General features: G+C 35.8%; 1 pseudogene; it reads right to left on the minus strand.

The window, feature by feature from the left end:
* Positions 1 to 241: 241 nt before the first annotated feature.
* On the minus strand, positions 242 to 2,676 carry LOC126911020 (uncharacterized; annotated as a pseudogene).
* Positions 2,677 to 11,369: the final 8,693 nt, after the last annotated feature.

Raw genomic sequence — 11,369 nt, forward strand, 5'->3', positions numbered from 1 at the left:
TACCTTTTATATGAAATAGAAAGTATTTCATTATCAGGTGCAAGTTTTGACTTTTGGTGTAGTTTGTCCCTATGCCGTATACAACGAACGAGACCTGGAGTGATCCACGGTTTGATCGATTTATACCTTCTAGACGTTATTTTGGTAATTGTATTTTTGTTTATCGCATGTTGTAGCGCATTTATGAAATACTGTAATGAAATATTTGCGTCATTAGTATCGTAAATAGGGTCAAAGTCGATGTCGCGAATGTCACGTGCAAGATTAGTCATATCAATTTTTAAAAAGCTACGCATGCAGTTTTTTCTAGGTGAGGATTTTTGTATTGTTAGCAAAATAGCTTGATGGTCCGTAAGCGATGAATTGGTGACTAATGTTTTGTTCGGATGTCGGGTTTTTATGATGAAATGATCCAAACATGACCCAGACTGGTGCGTGGGATAATAATGGGTTGGTAAAAGACCATGAAATGAACAAATATTTAGGTAGTTATGTACATGTGTATCTGCTCTCTCAGAAGCAATATTAATATTTATGTCACCCATTAATATAATGTTCTTAAAAGCAGATAAATGTTTTAAGTTTACATCAAGTGAGTTCAAGAAGCTGTCAATGTTTTGAGACGGTGGCCTATAAATGGCCATAATTACAGTATCCGGAATAATTTTAATTACTAAACAGTTACTATTTTGAACTCTGGGCTCTTCTACTAGAACTTTTAAGGTGTTTTTGATGTACACCACTACACCATCATTCTGATTCATGTTTGAATTTGTTTTGTGAGTGCAGTAGCCGTCGAGAGAAGGTAAATTGGCTGTCTGAGAGGATAGCCAACATTCTGTTAGGACAATAACATCACAGTTAATTTCAAGACTTTCTAATAGAACTTCAAAGCCATCCATGTTGCGATTAATACTGCGAATATTTTGAGTTAGTAGCGTAAGCGTATTTTCCCCAGAAGGAAGAAGAAGTTTACAATCTACTACATTACAGGTATTGGCTTCAGACACAGAAAATTCATCCAGATCAGTGATTAGCTGACTGGCCATAAAAACTAATTACTAAATTAATAAAATATAGAGTAACTTTTAACTTACGAGACAATAACTAAGTGCTACTAAATAAACTATCCGGGGCGCTCTTAGGCGCCTTCATAGTCAATCGAATTGATATAATTAATCTCGGCATATTTACGCGCCGGACACTCTGCGTCACCAGTCTGATGGTCACATTTCTTCTTGAAGCGCTTGCACGTCGCACATTGAGGCGGAGAAGATTTACTGCTACACTCCTTGTGGGAATGCCCAGTCTCCCCACAGTGGTTGCACGTAGGACTAGTTTCACGACAAAACTTGGCTGCATGGCCAAACTGCTGGCAGTTGAAGCATCTTGTAACTATTGTGAAATCTCTTACAGGGCAAGAAGTCCAGTTTATAAAAATCCGGCCTTGGTTTATGAGTACTTTCCTGACGGCAGCAGAAACTTCTAATATATAATTGCAAGTGGGAAGACCTTTCTTACCTGACTTATGGCTCAATTTGACAGTAGCAAGAAAGGACTCTCGGGTACTATTTGCCAATTTCTCCGAAAGGTTTTGCTCATAGATGCAGTCAAATACTTCTCTTTCAGTAAGTGCTACTGGAACTCCAACGACAGCAATCCTAGGTCGGCGCTTGGGGGTTTCTTCTACCGTAAGGCCAGATGACATCAGTTTCGTTGAATTCCTGAGCTTTTCAATATCTCCTTTGTTCTCGGTCCTAATAAGTACACCTCCGTTTCTGACTTTTTTTAGGCCACGGACATGAAGCTTTAGTTCTTCAGGCGAAATAATTTTCTGAACAAGTGACTTTGTGTCTTCGCTTGTTCTCGTCTTGTCGCAAGGATAGATGGCCACAGAACTCAGATTTGCTGGACGGATGAGGGTTTCGGAACTTTTTTTACTATGCTAGCGTAAGATGAAGAGGTTATGTCAGAAGGCGATAATTTGTCGATTATAGTATTTTTGATCACCTTAATAGATTCTGCAAGGTCCAGCTGTTCTTTTAGATGCAGTACTGTGTGGTGCGCTTGGATGGTTTTTTGCTTTAAAGCTTGATATTCTACGGCCATTTGACTTGTCCCCTTTAAAACGTTGCGACAAAGGGCGGAGACACGCTGCTTTTGATCGTTGTTCATTTTCCCTTCTGAGACTATGGTGCAGACCTCAGTGAGAACGGCGTCTATTGACCCAATCCATTTCTGGATATCTGGTGTTGAAACAACTTCAGGGGGTAACTCACCAGCCAACACGGCTGGAGCTTGAGGTGGAATTTGCTCAATAGGTTGAACTGGTTCTGGTTGATTTGGAGTCGGTGGAGGACTTCGCTGCAATAGTTGGCTACGCCCGAAAGGGGAAGCTGTTTGGTTAGACATAACTAACACAGATATATGTTATAACCAAGAAATATTTAGTTCATCTTGCACAATATAAGTAAGTATAAATTGTAAAATCACACTCGCGACACACTTTACTTTCGAACTGACACTGCAGTTAATTTTATAGTAACAATTATTGTAAGTTATTAAGATATTACATTATTATTAAAGGCAAAGTACACGTCTATGAAGTCTCGCGTCTTGTAAGCGAATAAATTTATATATTGACAATATTTAGAATATTGACGTCACTGATGATAAATTGTTAAAAGTCACTTGAATAATGCTAATTACCTTAAACCAACGCAATTGATCCGTGGCCATATGTGGTATATCACATTTGATATCAATGGTTTCACCTTCCTTTACATATAAAGTCTTTGAGGGTACCACAGTTAATAAATCTAAAAAAAAATATGGACATGTCATACTTCTCTGTTTCATAAAGAGCGAAATTTGTTTATTAGTTCTTTATGAAGTTTACAAAACACATTTATCCCAAATATTTTCTTACCTTTTACAATCACTTCGTAATAGTCACTATCTTTACCAACAGAATTTTCTGCCAGGCAGACGTAAGTACCTTCTGATCTTTTGTCTATGTTTTTGATTAGCAAAGTACCATCGGCTTCCATGTCATACCAATCAGACCCTGAAAAATTAAGCAAGACATATCAATATATATATATATATATATATATATATATTATATATATATATATATTATATATATTATTTATATACAAACAAGAACTTATATTATATATATATTGATATATATAATATAAGTTCTTGTTTGTGCCTAACTGGTGGGTTGAATAGTTAAATTAATGTTGAATGTTAAATTTACACCTAGTTGCTCAATCATTTGGTCGGGAAACTTTAAGTCATCTAGAATGTTTTTCAGGGAATTTTGGGCATTGGCAATTTTATAGATATTTTTTTTTTATTCGACAAAAACTAATGCTTGACTACATCCCACCTGATGGTAAGTAGTGATGTAATCGTTGATGGTGAGGCGTATTGATGTGCTTTTTCTGAATTTCCATTTTGCTACATCGTATGTACGACACATGTCAATCTCAGAAATCTGGAGCCTAATAATAGTTATTTTTACTAGATCTCCTTACCGACGCATTTTACGAGAAAAGCAATATAACAAATATATGTTGTCCTAAAATTTATGTTGAAACTGTTTATTTTGTAATATTTGTAAGTTTAAATTCTATAAAATTACCAATTTTCAAAATTCCTCTTATAACTAATAAACCACTGCTCTATAAAATCTTCTATTTTTCGATGTGTTTAATAATTTTTATTGATTAAAATTAGGCCTGATGCATGATTGCCCGATTAGTGTAGTATCGGTGCGACCGGATTGATTCAATCGCAGATTTAAATCCCCTAGCCGCCCGACTGGTGATTATTTGAGAAAAATGCTACTAGTTTCAAGGCACGCCGGGACACAATCGGCTTGCACAGCATAATGACGTTGCCCCAAGTAGATGGGCAGTTCCCTTTAGTTAGTCATATTTTGTATAATTCATTGATATGGTATTTGTTGTACAGTTAATATTAGTTACCCATTGCTAAGTTTTTTGTTGTTTTTTGACCATATGTCTGCCAAGTAATGGTAGGTGTGGGGCTGCCGGTAGCTTTGCATTGAATCCTAAGCAACATGTCTCCATCAACCGCTTCAAACAATTTACTTGGATACACATTTTCTATAACTGGTGGTGCTGAAAATATAAGTGATATTTTGTATTTAGTAATTTAGTCTCAATTACCATAAATTCACAAGAAAACATTTTCAAGGTCACATATTTTTTGAGGCGAAGTCGTACAAAAAAAAAACAAACAGCAATATGGTATTTTATTTTAAATACAGTCCATTCCCCACTTATAGTTTTCGTAATAACCCTATCTATACCAAAATATGACAAATCAATTGTCTAATTATTGGTTTGTAATCATTTGTAATAGTCAATAAATTGGTGTAGAAATTAAACAATTTTTTAAGCCAACTTTAAGAAATGACATTTTACAACCATAAGAAATATTCAGAAACTGATATGGGAAACGTTATAAAAAGGAATTGGGAAAATATTCAATGGACTACATACCTAATACTTTGACTTCGTAAGTTATACTCGCTGATCCACTAATTGCATTTTCAGCGAGGCAAGTGTAAAAGCCTTGTTGGTTCAGCTGCAGACTCTGTAGCGCCAGTGAAGGATGTTTAGGAGACCTAGTGGAAAAAAATCACTTACAATGTAACTGTTATAATTCAAACGAAAAATGTTTTCTTTCCAACGTTTGACTCGTATTCTTAAGGTTTTAATACCCTATATTCCCATACCGTGAAACGAAGAGTAAAAAATGTTTAGCTTCGCTACATCGTGAAGAAGTGAAAAAAAGGATAGTTATATTTTATACAGCTCAGGAATTAAAAACATGTACACATCTACCTGTTCGTGGCCATTTGACCTGACGCTGATTAGATAAAAACTCCACATGAATAAGAAATACCTATAGATACCACCGCACCTCGAACCCAGAATTAGAACCATTTTGTGACTGAAATCTCATCATTTCCCGAAATACTTACGTAACATCTGTACCAGGAGCCCCACGAGTTTTATGGAAAGTCCATTTTATGTCTGGTTTGGGGTACCCATCAGCTCTACAGTTTAACAACTGTCCACTACCAACCAAGGTCTCTATTACATCAGATTCTGGTTTCTCAATGGATACTGGAACTGCGTAAACAAACCAAAGCTCAATCAGGATTAATTAGGTTTCAGACGTTTTAATTAAAGGGTTGATATCAATAACGAAGAGACATTGATATTCCAAAAAAGAGGTAACCAATCCACTGTTTTTTTTTTTTTTTTTAATAGATATTATATCACTTACTATACACTTGTAGGAAAACATTGCGTTCATCTTTCCCAAGCTTATTTTCTGCATGGCACTCATAATTTCCAGTGTCATCTAATGTGGTTTTAATTCTGAAAATTCGTATTTTTTTATTATTAATATAATACAAGATGCTTTGTTCACCATCATTAGTCTGTAACTGTAAGCGATTTTTCTCCACATTTTTTTCCCAGAATATGTTTAAGTTTAAGTTTATTCATAAATCTAGATGAGTTGAAAGTTCTGAGCCTGTAGCCAAATGCCACTTTAGCGCTTCTCTACCGATAGAGTAATATGCAATGTTTGGGAATGACACAGACGAGAGTCAAAGTTTACGTTAATCCCAAATAATTTAGTTTTCTACTCTATATTTTAACAAGCAAAAAGTGGCATTTGGCTAGGGGTGCAGAATAAAACTGGAAAAAAAATCGTAGCATTTACGGCTTGTGAAAACCATATAAGCATAACTGATATCCACATCTGCTTACGTTTTTGGAAATAAATGACGTTGTGTTATGTATGCTGAGCAACATTGAAATGATTACAAAAAAATGTACGATACGAATAACCTCACAGCGACATTTGCGTAATTACCATGATAATAAAGTATAACAATAAGAGATAAAGAAAATAACTATTTAATCAGAAAAAACTACTCTCATTATTATATTTTTTTGCATCTGCCACCGAACATACATTACACACTACTCTTTGGAATACCACATTTTGGCATATTTAGCAAGGTTTTAGATTTTACAAGGGGCTTATAACTTAACAATAAGAAAGTGGGATATGACATATATAGTAAACGAAATGAGTAGCAGACGAATCACCTGATGGTAAGTGTTCGCCGTCGTCAATGGCCACTCGCAATACTAGAGGAGTTACAAGGACTTGTTGTGGTGTACGCCCTTGTTTTGCATGTATTCATGTGATACTTACATTAGACTGTAATCAGCAGTAATTTGAGTTCTCATAGTACTTGTTACATTGATTCCATTGAATGTCCAGTATACCGTCGGCGCTGGCACTCCATCCACGTCACATGTCAACTTCGCTTCATCGCCATCCACAATCTTCATTTCCTTTACATCGCTTTTTATGTGTGGTGGATCTGAAAAATGCACAGTAAGTCGATTATAGTTATTACTAAAAACTTTTCCTACTTCGGCTTGATGGTTATAATACTTTTGTCGAAATGCCAAACACGATATTAATAATAATAATAATAAATATTTATTTCAGAACAAATGTCCATACAGAAATTATACACACAAAAATTAAAATAAGCACTATTGGCCGAGTCACCCCCTGTCGGACATAATAATAATAATAAATATTTATTTCAGGTCCATACAGAACTTCAGTGTGGGAGAGCCATGCTTCGGCACGAATAGGCCGGCTCGACCGGAGTGATACCACGACCTCACAGAAAACCGACGTGAAACAACGCTTGCGTTGTGTTTCGTTGTGTGAGTGAGGTTACCGGAGGCCCAATTCCTCCCTTCCCAATCTTCCCAATCCCCAATTACCGAACAACAATCCTTAAATTTCTAACCCCCAAAAAGCCGGCAACGCACTTGTAACGCCTCTGGTGCTTCAAGTGTCCATGGGCGGCGGCATTGCTTACCATAAGGTGATACGTCGGCTCGATTACCGGCGTGTTTAATAATAAAAAAAAACATTCCTACAATGATCAAGGTAGGAAGCCGGAAGAACAAAGAGTGAAGATATAAAAATCATGTTCATGCTTACATTCTACTGTGACGTCCATATTGTGATTATCTGATCCCAAGACGTTGATCGCTGTGCATATGTACAGGCCAGTTTGGTCTCTTTGAGCATTTTTCAACTGTATGGTCTCTCCAGTTTGTTTCAAATATTTTTTTATACTCGGAGCTCGGAAGGACCAGGTTATGGTCGGTTTCGGAATCCCCTTAAGAAGTCTATAAAAAAAGTTTAAAAACATTGTTCATAAAGTTAGCAAATATATGTAGTAGAATTAAAATTATAGTAAGATAATATTTAAAATGATGTTTACATACAATCATCTTACATATCCTGACGTACCCTATTTAGTGCCAAAATTACAAAAAATATGAAAAAAGGTAAAACTAATCCTGGTATTCTGTGTCCCGCGCATTTCCTGCTATTTAAAAAAAATAAAGGAGTGTGCAACCAACCAGCGAGTTTGATTGACGTATGTCATTTCCCAATTTCCTGCGCAACTACGTGTCAAGTTCTTACAGGAGGCTATTAATCAGGCGATCAAGCCGGTTTAATCGAGTTATGTATGAACTTACCTACAAGATAATTCGCCATTTGTTTTCTCTGTGACACGGATTTCGGCAATTAACTTATCGATAACAGGTTTTTCTAAAATAAATATTTCCTTGATTATTTTGACCAATCAAATTATCCATATTTTCTCTTTATAATATCGTATAGTAGTGTTAAATTGACTTACCTACACCAAATATTTCAACGTTGGAATAAAATGCTTTCCTCTCTTTATCATTTCTTGCTTCACACATGAACTTTCCTTCCATACCTGGTTGCATGTCTTTCAAGGTCACCACTGTCTGATCTTTGGATATCTCAATACGGCTGCTACTAGACAAAGGTTTTGCATCTTTATACCATTTTATGGTCGCCGATGGGTAAGCATCTACCTTGCAAACAAGTTTACCTTCTTTGGCATATTCTATACGAATATCTACGAATACAAAAACATTATTTAGATTAACACTTTAGGTTGTAAAACGCGAATCCACCCGTAATAAATATATTGAACTTTAAGTCCTACCAGTAAGATACAAATTTTGGAGTAGTTTTTTTCGTCAATGGTTTCAAGATTTTAACTTTTTAAGTATGTACGTTTGGTTGTATTTACAGTAAACTGTAAGTACTAAAAAAGTTAAAAAAAAACCGCGAGTGTGGACGGTTGTGTCCATTAATTTTTGTGTCCCACAAACTCAGTTATAAACTGCCGCTGTTTAACAGTAATGCAGCCAAGTGCTAACAAACAAAGTTTACAAGTTATAAATTGGGTCCATGTTCTTATTAATAACAGTTTTATATATTATTTTTATTTTGCACCTTAGATAGGTACCAAAAGCTAACTACAAAAACATTTAATTGTGCATACGGTTGTGGCCCGGTATCTTTAGGATAGTAGTAAAACTTAAACATAATTTTAATTCTAAGATTTAGATTACCTTTAGGAGATTCGATTATATAAAAATAGAATCTCCTTTTTGCCATAACTTCTACGCCTTTAACGTCGTTTCCATTGCGGTTGTTGGCTTTACATTCGTAAGTGGCATTTTTGGTTGCCTTGTCTATTTTTAAAATACTGATATAATCATAGGGTAATTCGAAGATGTTCGTCTGTAAAATATGATAATAATGTAATTAATATTGCACTACAAACTTGTAGCAAAATGAGAGCCTACTTCTTTTTTGGAGTTGCCTTGAATTCAAGCGTCATTACTAAGTACCAATAAATTACAATGCTAAAATACTGGCAATAAGTTAATGCCAGTAAAAACCGAATGTATATCTACAGTCTCCATATTGTGAAGGTATCAGCAATTGTATTTTTGTATTGTAATGCCTCTAAATTATATTATTTTAAGCTGACTTTGACACAAGATAAAGATGAGCACGAGATAAATTATATCGGATGTTAAAACGTCATTACCTCAGCAGGAATTGCATTCCCAGATTCCTTATCCACCCATATTATATCTGGTTCGGGGTAAGCGTGAACTTTACAAGTCAGTTCTAACGGATCATCATCGTATAGAGTTATTGACGAGTCACCATCAATCGTTACTACTGGTGCTGTTTCAACTTTTTCCTCTAAAAAAAGGAAAGGCAATTAGAATCCTTTCATTATTTCATACCTTTAGTACCTAAGGACAGAAAAAAATCAAAATGTCTTTACCCACCCAGCCCAGAGCGTGACTAGTTTTGCATGCGCCCCTAGCAGGCTCCGTTTGGTTCATGTCGACTTACAGATTTGCGATTACGATGGTAAGAGATCACAGAGTACACAGTGGTCCTTATTTTCGTCCCCTCCTTAGAGAGTTTAAGTGCTTCGCACAAGGAGGAGGCGGCTTTGCAGTAACTCTTGTTCCGTATCACTGCCTAAACCTGAGTACCGCCGTTGCTGCCACATGCCTGGCCTTGTTTTGCGACCATTACTTACTTTCAGAGCGTAATGAAATCCCGGCACACACTGATATCGATCGAATTTTTTGTACATGTGCTTACAGAAATATTTTAGATTGCATGATGTAACGAAATGTTCCATGAGATCAAAATCAGAATTAGTTTAGACAATTTTCATTGGTTTAGATTCGTAAATAACTATTATCTTATTATTTTTATGGATTGCAAATTAAATATATATAAGAAAAACGTTCTACCTGTGGACAAATCTTGTCTAGATATAGGTGTTGAACTTTTTCTCGTCACTGGCGATTTAGTTTCGATGTCATATCCATTTATCTATAAGAAAATAACCTGTATGAATAAATGACCCTGTGGGATCATCGCTTTATCAGTAACAGTAATGAATTGCGACACAAAGCTTGGTATTTGTGACTTAAATTACAAGATAACTGATAAAAAATATTACCAATGCGTACTAAGTGTGTTGTTCGGGGTCTAGATATTTTATTTATTTATTTTTATTTCTTAATAAAGGTTTACCAACAGCTTGACATATTAATTTTGGACTTATACAGTCGCCAATTATAGGATAACCAACATTTAATATTAAGTGATAACTTAAAACTTGAGAAATATGAATAAAACAGAAATAGGTATGATGTGAATGTTTGTAAACACACACATAGGAGAAACTAAAATTACAAATACTAGTATTTTGGCCATGATTACAAAAAAGAAAAATAAACAAAAAATAAAAAAATCACTTATAGTCAAATGGGGGACCGTAAGATAGCATGGCAATCTATTGAAATTATAGTTTAAAGATTTTTTTCCAATATGCGTTTTGTAGCGACTAGTTTTTTGTATGGATACAAAAAACTAGACGTTCTATCTAGGAGATGATGGAAACGGGCTAGTGACGATGATAATGATAAATTAATAGACATACTTACAGTTACACTAAACATAGTAGACGGTGGGCTAAATGACGGTGTCCGGTAGAATTGCGTTTTTTCATCGACTAGTTCTAATTTTAGTTCCTCGATAACTTCACCCTTCATTCCAAGTATTTTAACTGTCTCAAGTTTAACTCCTGTCCCGAGTACCTTGACACCCATGTGAACATTCCCTTCTGCAAGAAATATTAATTTTATATTTAAAAACTTTCTTAACAGTTATAAATTGCCATCTTGCCAAACCAAGCCTGGAGAGTTGGCCTTGCAAGGGTAGTTTCAATATTATAGGAATATTATATGAAATCTATACAAACTTGGCGCCGGTCTTGTGACTATATCTTTGCTGGATTTTGGTGGAGACACGCTAAATCCGAGTTGAAAATCGATTGAGCTTTTTACTCTCACAACTGCGTGCGTTTCGGACTTACTTCCGACCGGCACGACGTGTTCTCCTGGCATCGCACCCGTCACCTTCGCCACCTGATAACGGAAAAAAATAGACTTACTGTAATTTTTATGGAATAGGGCGGCGTGCCAAGAACGTTAAGATCATCAACGAGTATGCGTTTGTGGAGGCTCGGCTTCAAAGCCTCGAACACGTTTGTTTCTTTTATCTAATTACACATTTTTGTGAGCGTTCTGGATATTGCTCACTTGATTCCTCCAAGTTCTTTCCAGCCTAGTACCACCAGTCAATCGGCAAAACACCACCGCTTCATGGTAGATATGACACCTATATGCCTGGAGCGTTTCGCCTTAAGTTCTTTTATAAAGTTCGCAAAGGAGTGGAATTATGAAAAAGGACATCTGGTTAACAAGATACTCAAGAAACCTAGTTGCCTTCATGGCCCAAGTTAATAAGTTGCTAATGGAAAAGCCTATTCCATCGTACGCTGCATC

This window comes from Spodoptera frugiperda, chromosome 9 (genome assembly GCF_023101765.2).
Source record: "Spodoptera frugiperda isolate SF20-4 chromosome 9, AGI-APGP_CSIRO_Sfru_2.0, whole genome shotgun sequence".
Classification (NCBI taxonomy): domain Eukaryota; kingdom Metazoa; phylum Arthropoda; class Insecta; order Lepidoptera; family Noctuidae; genus Spodoptera; species Spodoptera frugiperda.